The sequence below is a fragment of the Aethalodelphis obliquidens genome, unplaced genomic scaffold (genome assembly GCF_003676395.1).
Source record: "Aethalodelphis obliquidens isolate GAN/ISIS:26980383/991018 unplaced genomic scaffold, ASM367639v1 scaffold17, whole genome shotgun sequence".
Classification (NCBI taxonomy): domain Eukaryota; kingdom Metazoa; phylum Chordata; class Mammalia; order Artiodactyla; family Delphinidae; genus Aethalodelphis; species Aethalodelphis obliquidens.
Window position 1 is genome coordinate 19,530,713 of NW_020837961.1, and position 5,712 is coordinate 19,536,424.

Consider the following 5,712-nt stretch of genomic DNA (forward strand, 5'->3'; position numbering starts at 1 on the left):
GATAGGGGCCCGCCCCCAAATCCACAAATTCTCGCGAGATGCAATGGGGCACCGGATCGACCTGGGGCGGGCCGTGGCCGGGAAGCACCGCCCCTGAATGCTTATATTGGTGGGAGGGAGAGGAAATGGAGTTTCCCGCACTGGTAAGAGCGCGAGCCGACACATCCCTCTGTCAGGCGCTCAGTCAGGAATGTGCTGTGGGAGGTACTATGGGTTAATTACCGGATACCTTTAGTCTACGTTGACTCGGGCTTTTGAAGTTTCCGGTGCAGCAGGTGAGCGATATTGGCTCGCCTGCCGGCCTGGGCTGGTTAACCTGTGGGAGGAGTCGCCCCTCAAAATGGGAACAGTTATTTCAAATAGAACCGGGCAGGCAGCTGATCAGCGCTCCCACGTGCGGAATCCTAGTGCTATTCTGACCCTAGGGCCTAGAGGGTCAGCCCTGAGAACAGAGTGACCATTGACCAGACCCCAGAATTAGAGCAGCCTAGAAATCAAGCTCAACTGTGAACTGATTAGGAGGGAGGGTAGGGAGATTGGGACGGGCTGTTTACTTGCCTCTGTAATCAACGATCACCATCGCTAAGGTTTAGGTATGGGAGTAGGTTTAATACCTTTTTCTTCTGTTGCTGTGTTTCAATCCCTAGAGCCAGAAAGTTGCAAAACTCATTCAAGAAATAAGAGTTTGGGGTCCGAAAAACTCAGTACTTACTGAAATATCCAGGGAGAGAAATACGGGGTTTTATTCTGCCGGTGAAAAGGATGGAGAGGTGATTTTGCTTTCTGGTATATCATACTTAGGGCACAGGGTAGTAAGATTAATTTTATAGGGCATTGGAAAGTAAGAACTGACCTGCTTATGGTTTTCTAACGTTCCTTAATGACCCCACTTAAGAGAGTAGAGATCTTTAAGAATTAAATGGAAATATAAATTTGTTTTTTAAATATACTTGACTTTTAAGGGAAAGCAGGAAGCTATTTCCTCCTACTATAAAATATTACTTAATAAAAACTTATTAAGCCTGTGGTAAATTTGTATTTTTCAAGTGACCATAACAGCATCACTAGAGCAATTAGTGGAACAGTTCTTCTCAAACTAGTATCTTGGAATCACCTAGGATGTGTTCGAAATGCTGATTTTGATTTAGTAGGCCAGGGGTGGAGCCTGAGATTCTGTAATTCTAACAAGATACAGATTACTCAGAGGACCACCCTGTGAGTACCAGAGCACCAAAGTGCTCACCTCATGGCCTGCTGGACACCTCTGCCCCCTCCTTTTTTCCTAAATAAGCTTCCTTTTGTTCTCTCTTTTAATCAGTCTAATACAGTAGAAACACAGGATTAGACAATTGGAGTGAAAGAAGAAATGCAGGTTTGAGTTCTTGTTCCATTGCTTCCCATTTGTGTGATATTGGTGTGGTTACCTAGTTTCTTCAACACTAAAGTAGGTATAATAATAGCTGTCCTTTCTCAGGGTTATCATATGCTTCAGATATCATAATGCATGTAAAAGGGCACTGTAGACTACAGTACTGTATAAATGTAAGTTATTAGTCAGTCAAACATTAGCTGGCCATAGTGTGAAACAAATCTATAAGAATAATAATAAATATAAGTAATATTTATGGAACATTTATAATGTACCAGGTACAGTGCTTATTAACCTCTTTTCACAAATAAAGAAATTGATGCACAGAGAGATTAAGTTACTGTCCCACGGTCACAAAGCTGATAAATAGCAGAAGTAGAATTTGAACCCATGCAGTTAATATCAGAGTATTTATTGAATGGAGTATTTATTGTCTCTTAATTTAGAAAGTGGGAGGGTAGGATGTTTTAGATTTCTACTTTCAATACTATCCGAAGCTAATTTTATTTGACTTATTTCTCCCTCTATTTGTTTTGCTCTTTCAAAAGCCAAGTATAAGAATGGTAGGAGGGCTTCCCTGGTGGCGCAGTGGTTGAGAGTCCGCCTGCCGATGCAGGGGATGCGGGTTCGTGCCCCGGTCCGGGAAGATCCCACATGCCGCGGAGCGGCTGGGCCCGTGAGCCATGGCCACTGAGCCTGCGCGTCCGGAGCCTGTGCTCCGCAACGGGAGAGGCCACAGCAGTGAGAGGCCCACGTACCCCAAAAAAAAAAAAAAAAAAAAAAAAGAATGGTAGGAAACATTCCTACCTACTCAGAGGGAACTCACAAAATCCAGGAGGTGCATGAAGAAAAGTCCTAGAGAAGCTAATTTGTAACTACCCTAATCTAAACAAGCTTTGGTATGAAAATATAATGGACCACATCAATGCTCTGAATTAACAGAGCACAGAAGAGTGAGACAAATTTGAGGTCAGCGTTCTTAACTGTTTTTGAGCCACAAACCACATTAGCAGGCTGGTGAAGCCATGGACTCTTCTCAGAATTATGCTTTTAAATGTATAAAATAAAATTCATAGCATTACAAAAGAAAAAAAATTGAAACAAGCTCAAAATATTCAAGAAAAACAAACTTTTGATATAGGAATATATGGGCTTTATTAACACTGTAAGATCTAGTGTTGGGTCTAATAAAGACCAAATTTTTGAAATAATGATGAACATAAAATTTCCAGAGTTTGCAACAGTTGTAATGTGATATAAAGGATCTGTGATTCCTATTGGAGATACAGACATAGGTGCAGCTCTTTGGTGCTTTCAGTCATAATTGAAGGAAATGCTAATTTTCAGTTAGAGATTAGTAAAAATAAAGATGTAATTTTTTTTTTCCCATTCAATTTCACACACCCCCTGAATTCTATTCATGGACTTAATGTTAAAAAACCTTAGGTGGAATCAAGTAGGCATATTACTGTTGGTAAGCTTTGGATTGTGACATTTTAACATGGAAATATAATTGATATTCATAATAATAGTGATTTATTAAGAAAAAGTTTACCACTAGTATACTGTTGTTAAGAAGGCATGGAAGTGTGTAATAGGGTAGGAAATAAATTTATCCCATTTGTTGATTTCTTTTTTTTTTTGGATACCTATAAAGGTACCCTATAATAAACTACTACCCCCAACGTCTAAAAAAAAAAAAAGGTACCCTATAGAAAATTTACCTATCCAGAGTGATTCATTTCCCAAGCATTTTGGATAACTTAGGTTTTACTGTATCACTCTTACTTATTCGTAAATGCCTTTACAAATAAGACATGCTGGAAGAATTACAAAATGAAAATAATAACCAAAGATGAAAGAAATTAAAATACTGTGTATTTAAAATTCTAAATAACAAGTGTTAATAATTGTTATTTGATGTACTGTGTGCTGGGCCCTTTAATCCCCATTACACAGATGAAACATTCAAGGTCATACAATTACTAAGTAGTACAGCCAGGATTTAAACCTAGGCAGTCTGACCTCAAAGCTCTCACTCTTTTTTTTTAATTGAAATATAGTTGAAAAGCTCTCACTCTTTACTAAGGTGTTTATTTTTTTTACCCTTCGACTGTTAGCCGACTTTAATTTGCCCACTAGTATAACAAATACATATTCACTGCCTCAAAATATTTTCACCCAGTGTCTAAAAGGAATTAAAAAAAATTTTATTGAAGTGTAGTTGATTTACAATGTTATGTTATAAAAGGAATTTTCTAAATTCTTCCTTTGCTGTGGTATTGCTTATATCCAACACTACCTTTAAAATAAGTGGGCTAGGGCTTCCCTGGTGGCGCAGTGGTTGAGAGTCCGCCTGCCGATGCAGGGAACACGGGTTCGTGCCCCGGTCTGGGAAGATCCCACATGCCGCGGAGCGGCTGGGCCCGTGAGCCATGGCCGCTGAGCCTGCGCGTCCGGAGCCTGTGCTCCGCAACGGGAGAGGCCACAACAGTGAGAGGCCTGCGTACCAAAAAAAAAAAAAAAAAAAAAAGTGGGCTACCAGTTGGGGCTAGAAAATAGTTTGTTTTACAGAAATTTTTGTTGTAATGGAATTTTGCTTAGAAGATGAAGAAATCCACTCATGCCTTTTTCTGCCCTACAAACATACTTTCATATCTGAAATTAAACATTTGTTTTATAATGGTGCTACTGTATTTTTTATATTGACCACTGTCAGGGTTGTATGGAAGAAATTATTGCATGTAAATAAATCCTAATATATGAAGTTCTAGATTATCTATGCTTAATGGAGGCAAGTGATTATGAAATCCCAAATTTATTTTTATTTGGCACTGAAGTGAATTTATTGGTTGACTATGCTTTCTATTTGTTTGTATTTACACTAGCATACTTACATTTCTACTCAGTTTTGCTAAGGTTAAAATTAAAACGACCATGGCCTAGAAGTATTTTGATGTTTTAAGAGGCAGTTTAGGATCAGCTCAAACTTTAAAACACTATTCACATGTCTGGTATTATAGAGAACTCACTTTACAGTTGCATTTGACCTATTTGAATTACGATGATAGCAACGTCCCCATCTGAAAAAAAGAAAGGAAAATAATCATTTTTTTATATAGCAGTGTGCAGTATGCTAAAAAAGACTATGGTTTTATATATTGAAAGAAACATTCAGAAGTTAAAAAGGTGCAAAAATGTTGAAGAAATAGCTAAACCAGTCCCTTCCTTCTTAATGAATATTGTATTGAAGTCTTTCTAATTATGGTAGGTCAGATTTTCTTGCATGAAGTGGCATAAAACTGAAGAATATAAAGAATGAAGAAAATTAGCATAAAAGTGGCAATGGAATAACTAATCCAAATTATGAAGTCCTAATATTATATGAATGCATCAGTGAAGCTACATTATTGTAATGTGAGTACAGGGGTTAATTAAAACGTACTTGTGAATAAACATTGTTAGCGTAGACTAGTACATATACTTATGTTATTAATATTATGGCTATATTTTTAGATCTTTGTAACTTTGTCACAGAATTTTTTCTTCTTATTGAAGTATAGTTGATTTACAGTGTTGTGTTAGTTTCTGGTGTACAGCAAAGTGATTCAGTTATACATCTATATACACACTCCTTTTCATTACGGTTTATTTCAGGATATTGAATATAGTTCCCTGTGCTGTACGGTAGGAACTTGTTCTTTATCTATTTCGTATATAGTAGTCTGTCTGCTAATCCCAAACTCCTAATTTATCCCTCCCCCACCACCTTTCCCCTTTGGTAACCATAAGTTTGTTTTCTGTGTCTGTGTTTCTGTTTTGTAAATAACTTCATTTGCGTCATATTTTAGATTCTACATATAAGTGATATCATATGGTATTTGTCTTTCTCTTTCTTACTTAGTATGATAATCTCTGGGTCCATCCATGTTGCTTCAAATGGCATTATTTCATTCTTTTTAATGGCTGAGTAGTATTCCATTGTGTGTATATACCACATCTTCTTTATCCATTCATCTGTCGATGGACATTTAGGTTGCTTCCATATATTGGCTATTGTAAATACTGCTGCTGTGAACACTGGGGTGTATGTATCTTTTCAAATTATAGTTTTCCCTGGGTATATGCACAGTAGTGGGATTGCTGGATCATATGGCAGCTCTACTTTAGCTTTTTAAGGAACCTCCATACTGTTTTCCAGTGGCTGCACCAATTTACATTCCCACCAACAGTGTAGGAGGGTTCCCCTTTTCTCCACACCCTCTCCAGCATTTGCTATTTGTAGACTTTTTAATGATGGCCATTATGACTTACGTTGTTACAGAATTTTATAACTTGCTAAG